This window comes from Coregonus lavaretus, assembly GCF_964263955.1.
Source record: "Coregonus lavaretus genome assembly, contig: HAP1_SCAFFOLD_260, whole genome shotgun sequence".
Classification (NCBI taxonomy): domain Eukaryota; kingdom Metazoa; phylum Chordata; class Actinopteri; order Salmoniformes; family Salmonidae; genus Coregonus; species Coregonus lavaretus.
Window position 1 is genome coordinate 498,774 of NW_028159512.1, and position 14,804 is coordinate 513,577.

Below are 14,804 nucleotides of genomic sequence, written 5' to 3' on the forward strand. Positions count from 1 at the left end.
CACTTGAAGAAACGTTAAAAGTTCTTGGGGCGGCAGGTAGCTTAGTGGTTAAGAGTGTTGTGCCAGTGACGGGGGCGCTGTTGGAAGCCAAGGATGTAGCACGCGTCTCCCTATCGCTCCTGAGTTAGTGACCAAATTTATATATTTAACTTTGCAAAACTGCATACATTTCTGTTTGCCCAGGCGTCTGAAGAGACCCATAAACAACTCAGTTCAAGTATAATAAATTTAAATTCGTAATGACATCAACCCGACCAAAAACAGAGTCTGCAAGAGCAGGCCGCAACAAGCCTGCAACTTCTCCCGACTCACCCCCGCCACCGAACGCTACCAATGCCGGCCCCACGGAAACACTGACTGTGGAGATGCTACAATCCGTGATAGGCACCCTCAAAGCCGACATTTTCGGAAAAATTGACTGTCTCTCTACCAACCTCAGGTCAGAGATATCAACGATCAAAGACTAGTTTAAAAAATCTATCGAGAGTATACAGAATAAGCTCGACGCACATGGGGTGACTTTATCGGATTTGGAGCGAGGGGCTACAGACCACAGCACTCGCATTAGCGAGCTAGAGGCTAACGTCGGCTCATTGACAACTAGGGTGGCATTCCTCGATAATAGATGCGAAGATATGGAAAGTAGAATGCGGAGGAACAACATTCATCTACTGGGAATACCGGAGGGAGTGGAGGGCCCAAGACCCACTGAGTACATGGCCCAGCTACTTCAGGAGCTGCTCGGGCTAGAGGAGAAGCCACTGCTAGACCGGGCTCACCGCACTCTGCGTAGCCGACCCAGGGATGGAGAACCCCCACGACCATTTGTCATCAGGGTGCATTTCTTTCACGTCCGCAACGACATACTGAGAAGATCGGGAGAAGCATCCCCTCTTCTACATAAGGGTAAAAGAGTCTCGATATTTGCGGACTACACAACAGCTGTGGCTAAGAGGCGGGCTAGCTTTGGAGCTGTGAAACGCCAACTACACACCTGCCCGGGCGTGAAGTTCGGCCTCATCTACCCTGCGGTTTTGAGACTGACTTTACCGGACGGCTCCATGCACAGATTCGAGGACCCGGCTATAGCGGCAGATTTCATCAACAAGAACGTGAAAGCGGCTGTTGTACCGCATGGTTTGTAACAAATGGTTGGCTAGCTGGACTTCCTAGCAGGCTAGTTAGCAGGCCGAATGGGTGACTAACGAAGCCATCTCTGCTGGGTTCATCGACATATGAATGTCATTCTCTTCTTTATCTCTTTATTTCCAGCCCAGGTTTGCCGCCTCTAATGCCAATATCTGGGGGTCTGCATGGCTGTTTCAGTCTGATCATTTACCATCTGCGTCGAGGTTAAACCTCTCTTAATCGAGGATAGTTTTCCTTAGACTCTATTGGGGACCATTCTATTCATGTTTGGCTTACTCTAGTTAAATGGTCACTAATCTTAGGTAGCACAGAGTAAGAGTTATCATGCTTAGCTCTAAACTTTCTTCGTATTTAGGGTTTTGCTTGCATCTCATTTGGGGAGATGCTTCGGCAAGGGCGGGTGTGAGGGAAGGGTTTGTTCACTCTCTATTTGTATATAGTTTGTATATGTTTTTTGTGCCTCTTCGTTTGTCTTTGTTTTTTACATTTGCGTTTTTAGGTTCAACTAAGATCTTCAGTTTACATTGTACCTTGTCCTTTACACATCCTCTCTCTCTCTTAAGATATGACTCAGCCTAGTGTAGCCCATACTGCTGGAGGGAATGGCTTTAATTTTCTTACTTGGAACTGCAGGGGCATAAATAACCCAGTTAAACGTAGTAAGGTGCTACACCATCTTCATCATTTGAAAGCTCACATCATCTTTCTCCAAGAAACTCATCTGAAGGTATCACAACACTCAAGTCTTAGGTGCAGATGGGTGGGTCAGGTGTTCCATTCCTCATTTCAGAGTAAGGCGAGAGGGGTGGCTATTTTACTTCACAGATCGGTACCTTTTACATGTTCTAAGGTGATCGCAGATCCCCATGGTAGATATATAATTGTCAGTGGTAGGCTGCTCAATACAAAGGTTCTTCTTGTTAATATCTATGCTCCTAATTGGGACAATGGTGATTTTTTCAAATCGGTTTTCTCTACACTCCCAGATATGTCCACCCATATGTTGATTTTAGGAGGTGACTTTAACTGTTGGTTAGACCCACAATTGGATCGATCCTCCACTAAACCTACCACCCTATCAACCTCAGCTAGAGTTGTTCGAACCTTTATGTCTGAATTCGCAGTCTCAGATCCTTGGAGAATGGTTAATCCAGCTGGGAAAGCATACTATTTTTTCTCATCGGTTCACCACACTTTTACGCGCATAGACTACTTCCTTGTTGATGACCGGCTCCTCCACTCCATAACTTCATGTTCATATAACCCAATTGTTGTATCTGACCACGCCCCTGTTACTATGGAAGTAGCTTTTCAAAATGTTGACAATCAGCGACCGCCTTGGCGACTAAAAACTCAACTGCTCAGTAATGAACACTTTGTCAATTTTGTTTTGAGTCAAATCGACTTTTTCATGATTACAAATAGAACCCCAAACATCTCTGCGTCTACTCTCTGGGAAACTTTGAAAGCTTATATCAGAGGTGAAATTATCTCCTACACCGCACATGAGAACAAATTGAAAAGGAATAGGTTATCTATGCTAACACGCTGTATTGCCCAATTTGATGACATTTATGCCGTTTCACCATCCCCGGATATTTATAAGGAACGTTTAACTCTGCAAGCAGAATTTGACACACTATTAACAGACCAGGTTACTGAAATGCTTGTCAAGTCTAGGAGCACTTACTATGAACAAGGAGAGAAAGCCAGTAAATTATTAGCTCACAAGTTACGTCAACAATCATCATCATCTCAGATTACAAAAATTCGTACATCATCTGGGATATCATTAGATCCTGGGGGGATCAATGAGGAGTTCAAGAGATTTTACCAGTCTCTATATACCTCTGAAAGTAAAGCGGATACACTGGAATTGGATAATTTCTTCCACTCACTATCTGTGCCTTCGGTCGGCCGGGACTTGGTAAAAAAATTAGAGCAGCCGATCACTGTTGAAGAACTGTCTAACGCTGTCAAATCCCTTCAATCTGGGAGAAGCCCAGGACCTGATGGCTACCCGACAGAGTTTTATAAAAAGTGTATCACCAAAATAGCCCCTATTCTAATTGAAATGTACAATGATGCATTTGTAAATGGTGCTCTCCCACATACTCTCACTCAAGCAACCATTTGTGTTATTCTTAAAAAAAACAAAGACCCTCTTGACTGTGCATCATACCGTCCAATTAGCCTGCTAAATGTGGACTATAAAATTCTAGCCAAAATTCTGGCAACGCGGCTAGAAACAGTCCTCCCATCAATTATCTCTCCGGATCAAACAGGATTTATAAAAAATAGACACTCATTCTTCAATCTCCGAAGATTATTTAATATTATATACAATCCTTCTGTCGACAATACCTCTGAAGCCATTATATCCCTGGACGCGGAGAAAGCGTTTGATCGGGTGGAATGGAAATACCTTTTTTACACTCTAAATAAATTTGGCTTTGGCTCCAAATTCATGACCTGGATAAAACTTCTGTACTCATCCCCCCAAGCCTCTGTCAGGACTAATAACACTCAATCAGATCGCTTCCCTTTGCAAAGATCGACACGTCAGGGTTGCCCTTTAAGTCCCTTACTGTTTGCCATCGCCATAGAGCCACTTGCAATAGCACTTCGCTCCAACCCCCTCATCAAAGGCATAGTCAGATACGGGCACGAACACAAACTGTCTTTATATGCAGATGATTTATTAATATACACATCCAATCTTTCTGTCTCTGTCCCTGCTGCCCTTGCCACTTTCGCATCCTTCGGTCACATATCAGGGTATAAACTAAATCTCAGTAAAAGTGAATTGATGCCACTCAACATGGCTGCAAAAAAATCCCCTTTACATAACTTGCCATTTAAAATAGCTCACAGTAGTTTTATTTATCTCGGGGTACATGTCACAATTAGGTTTGAAAACCTTTTTCAAGCCAACTTTGCTCCTCTCTTAACCCGTACTAAGGACGATTTGGAACGGTGGTCTTTGCTACACCTCTCCTTAGTTGCTAGAATTAACTCTATTAAAATGAATACTCTCCCTAAATTCTTATACCTCTATCAGTGCCTTCCAATATTTCTACCCAATACATTTTTCAAAAAGATCGACGGCCTAATTCTACCCTTTATATGGGACAAAAAGCCTCCTAGGATGCGAAAACAGCTCTTGCAGAGGCCCAAACCAGACGGCGGTCTAGCTCTACCAGATTTCAGATTCTATTATTGGGCCGCTAACCTTAGGATCATTCAGTACTGGTTGCAGAGCAGAGTAATATTCCCACCCCCAACTTGGCTGGAGATGGAGGCTGCCTCGTCTACACCGGCATCACTGTCTTCCCTCGCTCACTCCTCTATTACAGGCCCTTACTCCTCCTTCACCAATAATACATGTGTCAAAACAACATTGAAGATCTGGAATCAATTTAGGCGCCACTTTGGGTTTCAAACAACCTCTTCCTTGGCTCCGGTAGCCTCAAACCCAGCTTTTCCCCCATCTATGATTGATGGTGCTTTCTCAACATGGTCTAATCTCGGTATTAAAAGATTCAGAGATCTGTATACTAACAATACATTTAGTACGTTTCAACAACTATCAGCTAAATTTGGTCTCCCCAGACATCATTTTTTTAGGTTCTTACAAGTCCGGAGTTACATCCGCAGCATAGATCCAGGATTCCCCAACCTTTCTAGTGGAACACAGTTCGACACATTTCTCACCCCACTTCCTAATCAGAAAGGCACATTGTCAATAATCTATAGTCAAATTTGCTCACTACAAGCCATCTCATTAAACAATATCAAATCCTCTTGGGAGGAGGAACTGGGTGAGGAAATATCTGATGAACTATGGGAAGGGGCACTCAAAAGGGTACATAGCTCTTCTATTTGCGCTCGACACGGCCTCATCCAATGCAAACTCATTCATAGTGCCCACTGGACCAAAGCAAGACTATCAAAAATTTACAAGGATGTGAACCCTAATTGTGTTCGATGTAACCAGTCCCCTGCTAATCATGTGCACATGTTTTGGTGCTGCCCATCTCTTGTTGGTTTCTGGAAAGACATCTTTAACACACTCTCAGAATTAAGCGGCACACAGATCGAGCCAGACCCTCTCATTGCATTATTTGGAGTTTCCTTACCCACAATACAATTGACCAAAATGAATAAGGATGTAATTGCCTTTGTCACGTTGTTAGCGAGACGATTAATTTTACTTAGATGGAAATCCTCTGCAGCCCCTTCTCATGCTCTTTGGATTAAATCTATTTTGAATTGCATAAAGTTGGAGAAAATAAAACAGACACTCAATGGGTCTGTAGACAAATTTTATGCAAAGTGGGCTCCCTTCTTTTCTTATGTTAAAAGAATACATTTCCCTGCAGTTCCAGAGTGATGTATATTTATATATTGGTGATGTAAGAAGCCTGGTATGTGCATATACGACATCTCGGATGTTAAGGACGGTAATAACTGTGCTAGCTGACCTATAACAACTGGATCAAAACAGATATTCTTCCTTTCATTTTTATTTTTATTTTTATTATTATTATTATTATTATATTTTTTTTTTTTGTGTTTTATCTTATTTATGTACTTAATGTCTATTTTTTCTTTCATGTCTGTCTCTCCATGTTTTGCTGTATCGTTGTCTTCAAATTGTTGTTCCATATTCATACCAAATAACTTTCAAGTGCAATTATTTACTAAATGCTGGTACTGAAAATTCAATAAACAAAGTATATAAAAAAAAAAAAAAAAAGAGTGTTGTGCCAGTAACCGAAAGGTCGCTGGTTCTAATCCCCGAGCCGATTAGGTGAAAAATCTGTCGATGTGCCCTTGAGCAAGGTACTTAACCCTAATTGCTCTGGATAAGAGCGTCTGCTAAATGACTAAAATGTAAAAATGTTCTTGACATATTCCGTATTGACTGACCTTAAAGTAATGATGGACTGTCTTTGCTTATTTGAGCTGTTCTTGCCATAATATGGACTTGGTATTTTACCAAATAGGGCTATCAACTGATTGGCTCAAACACATTAAGAAGGAAAGAAATCCCACAAATTAGCTTTTAAGAAGGCGCAACTGTTAATTGAAATGCATTCCAGGTGACTACCTCATGAAGCTGGTTGAGAGAATGCCAAGAGTGTGCAAAGTTGTCATCAAGGCAAAGGGTGGCTATTTGAAGAATCTCAAATCTATAATATATTTTGATTTGTTTAACACTTTTTTGGTTACCACATGATTCCATATGTGTTATTTCATAGTTTGGCATCTTCACTATTATTTTACAATGTAAAAAACAGTAAAAATAAAGAAAAACCCTGGAATGAGCAGGTGTGTCCAAACATTTGACTGGTACTGTATATGGAAATACCAAAAAGATTAAATAACATATAACTGATAAATGCAGTGAAATGTGTTGTTATCTGCCTTGGTCATGGACACATTGACAAATTTTTCAGCTTTGGTATTCAAACCAGCGACCTTTCAGTTACTGGCCCAGCGCTCCAACCTCTAGGCTACCTGCCATGAGCCAAGCATGTTTACATGTAGAATGGAATAGGTTATATGACCACTATGATTAATGTCATTGTCAGTTCTACCACCTCAACATTGTCCATTTTAAACAGGGTTAAATATCTAGTTAGTATCTAGTTGTGTAACTGTCAGAAGATATGTGCTTCAGTCAGAAAATTGTTCTCTCATCTCTTTGGTCTCAGCTAGCTAGCCAGCCAGTAGCTACCGAAACAGCTAGCCAGCCAAGCTAGCTGCAGAAATGAAAACCATCAAATACACTTTTCCTAATATTATGACTTACATCAACATCCTTAGCTTGCCCATTCACTAAATATACTGTTAAATAACTCTGACTGACACCCAATAGCTTAAGGATGCTGAGCTATTTAACGTTATAATGAGAAAGATGTTGTTATTATGAAATAATCTGGTTGCAAGTTATTATGAGAAATAGCTTTATTATGCCGAAACATTAGCATAGGCTACTCGGCAAGCTTGGCTTCCTCTCATGCACAGGTTGACATTATGGCCGGTTTGCTTGAGTTGATCAACTTTTATTTTTGAGGCATTGGAAAATATTAGTGTCATTGAGCAATATAGATGGTGTTGTCAATACTTTACATACATTGCAGAGAATTCTGAGTTCTCTAAGGCTCTACAGACGGAAAAAACAATTGGACCTCCTTGACATAGCATTACTCCTTCTTGATCTAGGCTGACATGGGAAGCTTTATGGATACAAATTAATCTTAAACGCATCCAAGTGGGATATGTGGTGACTCATAACACAGTCAGGTGTTTACTTCATATTCAAGTCCCCAATGGAGTGCGCATTTGTGTGGAAGTCTCTGGGAATGACATTAGCCAGCTAGCTACCTTACCTTCACAAACAAGAAAGACGACATAGAGGAACAGCTTAGCTAGCTAAGTGTCCTTTTTGTCTTGTAATTTCACATTTGGAAGGTGCACTGAAACAAAATTATTATTTCATTTCTAGCACAGCCAACAACTAGCAAGCAAAATATATGAATAATGCGCTGAAATTAGCGACTGAGGGGTCACTATGGTAGTTAGCAATGGCTATTCTCAGGAACAAGCAAGCCCCTATCTGAGAAGCATGTTCGACTGATCGAGTATTCTATTCAATGCATTGTCAATGAACACATGATTTCATAAAAAGTGCATTAGAGTGGCTTGGAAATACAATGACATTGCAAAATGAGGCAAATAATTAGTAGGAAAACATATTTTCATCATTTTGATGTCATCAGATTGACTTTAGGTGCAGTATAACGTTAGCTAGCTAGATAGCTAAGATTTAGGGGAGACCACCGATTTTAGCTAGCTAGCTAACATTAGCATTGATAGCTATTTTTGAATAACTTTGTTAGCTAATGACAACGTTGCCATCCATTTGACGACATGATAATGATGGCAAAGTTGTTTCCTACTAAACATTTGTCTACTTTAGCAATGCCATCATATTTCCAGGCCACTATAGTGTTATTTAGACTAAACAGCCATTAGCTTCCATTTATCACACCACTAAGGCGCCAGTGGGCGGCTTGAGAACGTTCATAACAATGGCATGATGTAACCCAGTGACGGAGGTGCAACCTATGAATAGCAACATTTGTTTTTGCGTTATTCTATTTTACCCAGCTCTCACACTGTGTGTGTATGTGTGTGTGTGTGTCTATCTGTCCGTCTTGGAGTTCCAGATGTGGCGGCCACTGGAGGGCAACTTTAATACTGGAGCACATGTAGGAGCTCATCGTCATGAAATTAATCTATAACAGCTGATACAAGTATCCTATATTAGATGCCACTACAGTGCTAGCTAACTAGTAAATGTACACCGCAGGCGCATTGGCAACATTTCGTAAGTCCAGCTTGGTGAAGACCCGGGCTCCCTGCAATGACTCGAATGCCGTCAGGGGGAGTGGGTAGCGGTTCTTAACCGTGATGTCATTGAGCGCCTGGTAATCAATGCACGGCCGCTGCCCACCGTCCTTTTTGCCCACGAAGAAGAAGCCCGCGCCCGCGGTGAGGTAGAGGGGGCAGATGAGACCCTTGACGAGTGCCTCGTCGATATACTCCCTCATTGCCAGTGTCTCCGGCAGGGACAAGGAAAACAATTGCACTCGTGTGGGCATGGCGCCCCATGTAAATCCATTACATTAGGATTTCATGTAATGGACATACACAAAATAGTCAAAATTGGTGAAGGGAAATGAAAAAAATTACTTGTTTCAAAAAATTCAACAAAATAAATAACGGAAAAGTTGTGCGTGCATATGTATTCACCCCCTTTGCTATGAAGCCCCTAAATAAGATCTGATGCAACCAATTACCTTCAGAAGTCACATAATTTGTTAAATAAAGTCCACCTGTGTGCAATCTAAGTGTCACATGATCTCAGTATATACAGTTGAAGTCGGAAGATTACATACACTTAGGTTGGAGTCATTAAAACTTGTTTTTCAACCACTCCACAAATTTCTTGTTAACAAACTATAGTTTTGGCAAGTCGGTTAGGACATCTTCTATGTGCATGACACAAGTACATTTTCCAACAATTGTTTACAGACAGATTATTTCACTTATAATTCACTGTATCACAATTCCAGTGGGTCAGAAGTTTCCATACACTAAGTTGACTGTGCCTTTAAACAGCTTGGAAAATTCTGTAGCTCAGCTGGTAGAGCACGGCGCTTGTAACGCCAAGGTAGTGGGTTCGATCCCCGGGACCACCCATACACAAAAATGTATGCACGCATGACTGTAAGTCGCTTTGGATAAAAGGGTCTGCTAAATGGCATATTATTATTATTATGTTATCATGGCTTTAGAAGCTTCTGATAGGCTAATTGACATCATTTGAGTCAATTGGAGGTGTAACTGTAATGTATTTCAAGGCATACCTTCAAACTCAGTGCCTCTTTGTTTGACATCATGGGAAAATCAAAAGAAATCAGCCATGACCTCAGAAACAAAATGGTAGACCTCCACAAGTCTGGTTCATCCTTGGGAGCAATTTCCAAATGCCTGAAGGTACCACGTTCATCTGTACAAACAATTGTACACAAGTATAAACACCATGGGACCACACAGCTGTCATACAGCTCAGGAAGGAGATGCATTCTGTCTCCCAGAGATGAACGTACTTTGGTTCAAAAAGTGCAAATCAATCCCAGAACAACAGCAAAGGACCCTGTGAAGATGCTGGAGGAAACATGTACAAAAGTATCTATATCAACAGTAAAACTAGTCCTATATCGACATAACCTGAAAGGCCGCTCAGCAAGGAAGAAGCCACTGCTCCAAAACAACCATAGAAAAGCCAGACTATGGTTTGCAACTGCACATGGGGACAAAGATCATACTTTTTGGAGAAATGTCCTCTGGTTTGATGAAACAAAAATAGAACTGTTTGACCATAATGACCATCGTTATGTTTGGAGGAAAAAGGGGGTAAATTGCAAGCCGAAGAACACCATCCCAACCGTGAAGCACGGGGGTGGCAGCATCATGCTGTGTGAGTGCTTTGCTGCAGGAGGGACTGGTGCACTTCACAAAAAAATGGCATCATGAGGAAGGAAAATTATGTGGATATATTGAAGCAACATCTCAAGACATCAGTTAGGAAGTTAAAGCTTGGTCGCAAATGGGTCTTCCAAATGGACAATGACCCCAACCATACTTCCAAAGTTGTGGCAAAATGGCTTAAGGAGAACAAAGTCAAGGTATTGGAGTGGCCATCACAAAGCCCTGACCTCAATCCTATAGAAAATGTGTGGGCAGAACTGAAAAAGCGTGTGCGACCAAGGAGGCCTACAAACCTGACTCAGTTACACCAGCTCTGTCAGGAGGAATGGGCCAAAATTCACCCAACTTATTGTGGGAAGCTTGTGGAAGGCTACCAGAAACGTTTGAGCCAAGTTAAACAACTGAAAGGCAATGCTACCAAATACTAAATGAGTGTATGTAAACTTCTGACCCACTGGGAATGTGATGAAATAAATAAAATCTGAAATAAATCATTCTTTCTACTATTATTCTGACATTTCACATTCTTAAAATAAAGTGGTGATCCTAACTGACCTAAGACAGGGATTTTTTACTAGGATTAAATGTCAGGAATTGTGAAAAACTGAGTTTAAATGTATTTGGCTAAGGTGTATGTAAACTTCCGACTTCAACTGTATACACCTGTACCTATGATGAAAATTACAGGACTCTCTCATCTTTTTAAGTGGGAGAACTTGCACAATTGGTGGCTGACTAAATACTGTTTTTCCCCACTGTAGATGCCCAGGCAGGAGAGGTGAAACGGCGCCAACCGTGCCAACGACGGAGACCCGAGAGGCAACCCCAATAAAAATGTTTGGGGGGGGCACACGGGGTGGATGACGAGGCTACAGGAGGCTAAAAGGGAGAAGAAAAGTGTAGAGGCACGGCGAGAGGAGCTGGTTAGGCAGCAGAAGGAGCGGGGGTTAATAAAGGAACCCAGTCCCGCTCCTCGCACCAAGAAAGTGGTGCATGTCGCTAGTCCGGTCCGGCCCGTTCCTGCTCCCCTCACCAAGCAAGTGGTGCGCGTCGCCAGCCCGGTCCGGCCTGTTCCTGTCCCTCGCACCAAGCCAGTGGTGCGCGTCGCCAGCCCGGTCCGGCCTGTTCCTGCCCCTCGCACCAAGCTAGTGGTGCGTGTCGCCAGCCCGGTCCGGCCTGTTCCTGCCCCTCGCACCAAGATAGTGGTGCGCGTCATCAGCCCGCCCCGGCCTGTTCCTGCCCCTCGCACCGAGCTAGTGGTGCGCGTCACCGGCCCGGCCTGTTCCTGCCCCTCGCACCAAGCCAGTGGTGCGCGTCGCCAACCCGGTCCGGCCTGTTCCTGTCCCTCGCACCTGGCCAGTGGTGCGCGTCACCAGCCCGGTCCGGCCTGTTCCTGTTCTTCGCACCAAGCCAGTGGTGCGCGTCGCCAGCCCGGTCCGGCCTGTTCCTGTTCTTCGCACCAAGCCAGTGGTGCGCGTCGCCAGCCCGGCCCGGCCTGTTCCTGTTCTTCGCACCAAGCCAGTGGTGCGCGTCGCCAGCCCGGCCCGGCCTGTTCCACGCCCTGACTCAGGGGACGCTTATATGTTGATTCAGGCTGTGTGTATTCTTTGTTGTGTTAGTTCTTGTTGTAGAATCTAGTATGTCTATTTCTATGTTGGCCGGTGTGGTTCCCAATCAGAGGCAGCTGTCGCTCGTTGTCTCTGATTGGGGACCATACTTAGGCAGCCTATTGGCACTAGTGGGTTGTGGGATCTTGTTTTGTGTGAGGTATGTTGTTTGTGTACCTTGGACTTCACGTTTCGTTTCTTGTTTTGTCGTTGTGTTTATAAGTCAAATAAACATGTTTGCATATCACACTGCACCTTGGTCTGACCCATTCATCAACGTATGTGACACAGTTGTAAATGAGAACTTGTTCTCAACTGGTTTACCTGGTTAAATAAAGGTGAATGAAAAATAAAAAATAAATACACCAGATTCTCAATTAGATTGAGGTCTGGGATTTGACTAGGCCATTCCAAGACATTTTAATGTTTCCCCTTAAACCACTCGAGTGTTACTTTAGCAGTATGCTTAGGGTCATTGTCCTGCTGGAATGTGAACCTCCATCCCAGTCTCAAATCTCTGGAAGGCTTAAACAGGTTTCCCTCAAGAATTTCCCTGTCTTTAGCGCCATCCATCATTCCTTCAATTCTGACCAGATTCCCAGTCCCTGCCGATGAAAACCATCCCCACAGCATGAATCTGCCACCACCATGCTTCACTGTGGGGATGGTGTTCTCGGGGTGATGAGAAGTGTTGGGTTTGCGCCAGACATAGTGTTTTCCTTGATGGACAAAACCTCGATTTTAGTCTCATCTGATCAGAGTACCTTCTTCCATATGTTTGGGGAGTCTCCCACATGCCTTTTGGCAACCATAAAATGTGTTTGCTTATTTCTTTCTTGAAGCAACTGCTTTTTTCTGGCCACTCTTCCGTAAAGCCCAGCTCTTTGGAGTGTACGGCTTATAGTGGTCCTATGGACATGTACTCCAATCTCCGCTGTGGAGCTTTGCAGCTCCTTCAGGGTTATCGTTGGTCTCTTTGTTGCCTCTATGATTAATGCCCTCCTTGCTTGGTCCGTGAGTTTTGGTGGGCGGCCCTCTCTTGGCAGGTTTGTTGTGGTGCCATATTCTTTCCATTTTTTTATAATGGATTTAATGGTGTACCGTGGGATGTTCAAAGTTTCTGATATTTTTTTATAACCCAACCCTGATCTGTACATCTCCACAACTTTGTCCCTGACCTGTTTGGAGAGCCACTTGGTTTTAATGGTGCGGCTTGCTTGGTGGTGCCCCTTGCTTGGTGGAGTTGCAGACACTGGGGCCTTTCAGAACAGGTGTATATACATACTGAGATCATGTGACACTTAGATTGCACACAGGTGGACTTTATTTAACTTATTATGTGACTTCAGAAGGTAATTGGTTTCACCTGATGTTATTTAGGGGCTTCATAGCAAAGGGGGTGAATATATATGCACGCACCACTTTTCCGTTATTAATTTTTTAGAATTCTTTGAATCAACATCTTTTTTTTCATTTCACTTCACCAATTTTGACTATTTTGTGTATGTCCATTACATGAAATCCAAATAAAAATTCATTTAAATTACAGGTTGTAAAATAGGAAAAACGCCAAGGGGGATGAATACTTTTGCAAGGCACTGAAAGTAAATCTCTGTATTTCATACTACTGTAATCTACTGTAATATAATCTAGTTATGGTATCAAAGCAAGTACATTTATTGTATTATACTGTACAAAAGTAAATGCCACCATAATCTGAATGAATGAAATTCATTGAGGGGAGGGGGTTTGTATTTCACAGTATTTTACTGTAATTACAAGAGATTGGTGCAAGCAGGGTGGCTGTTAGATAATGTGTTTACACATTACAGCATATCAATGAATATTTGGTGTTATATATCACTTGCACTTGTAGAGTAGGGGTTCCCAACCTTTCTTCCCCAGGGCCCCCTTTTTCACATTTGAAAAATGCCACAAAACACAACAATTCTTTCCCTGCCCACAATATTTTCCCACAATGCGCCATAACTTACAGTATGCTGCAATAAAAAATGTCAGAGTATTTTACTGTTAATATCCAAATTACCGTATAAATTACAGTTTTCCATTACAGTGTGGGCACCAGAGGATTCCAATGCTGCAGATACAACTTGCCTCACGAATGGAACCCTAGGGCTCTGGTCAAAAGTAGTGCACTATCTAGGTAATAGGGTGTCATTTGGGATTCAGGTACAGTCACTTTCAATAGCCATGTAAAAATTCAGCACAGCAGTCTCACATCATCATACCCCTCAGACTCTAAGCAGCAGCACTTCTAACACGTTATAAATATAGCCCGTCTTGAGGTTTCCCCTGACAGTGCCATCTAGCATCTGGGATGTTCACAGACATGTTTCTGGTTTCATTATCACTAACCTTAACCCCTAACTCCTAGCCTAGCTAAAATTAGCCACCTAGCTAACGTTAGCCACAACATATTGTAATTCATAACATATTGTACGAATTGTAATTCATAACATATTGTACGAATTGTAATTCATAACATATTGTACGAATATTGTAATTCATAACATATAATTCGAAATGGATGATGGACATCCATAAATGAATACTGTACATACCATAAGAAACTTAACATATCATACTAATTGAAGTGTCCTGGATTTACGTTTACAATGTTACGTCTACCCTACCCAGAGACATTTTGATTTCTATATAGGCTATTGTTAAAAAAGAGGAGTCTAAGTTTGTAACATTGCTAAAGTTGTTTATCAACTAAAAAATGTGAGCGCAACTGAGCTAGTTAAAATCAAATCAAATTTGGCACATTTTTATTTTACCAGGCAAGTCAGTTATGAACAAATTCTTATTTACAATGACAGCCTACATCGGCCAAACCCGGACGACGCTTGGCCAATTGTGCACTGCCCTATGGGACTCCCAATCACGGCCGGTTGTGATACAGCCTGGAATCGAACCAGGGGGTCTGTAATGACGCCTCAAGCACTGAGATGCAGTGCC

At 42.4% G+C, this 14,804-nt stretch overlaps 1 pseudogene across 1 annotated transcript in view; it reads left to right on the forward strand.

Annotated features, from left to right (window-relative positions):
• The first annotated feature begins 647 nt into the window (after positions 1-647).
• Positions 648-14,804, forward strand: part of LOC311122779 — a 148,013-nt pseudogene continuing 133,856 nt past the window's right edge. Inside the window, exon 1 of the transcript in view lies at positions 648-1,137. The product of the transcript in view is annotated as an uncharacterized misc_RNA (transcript). The remainder of the gene's footprint in view (positions 1,138-14,804) is intronic.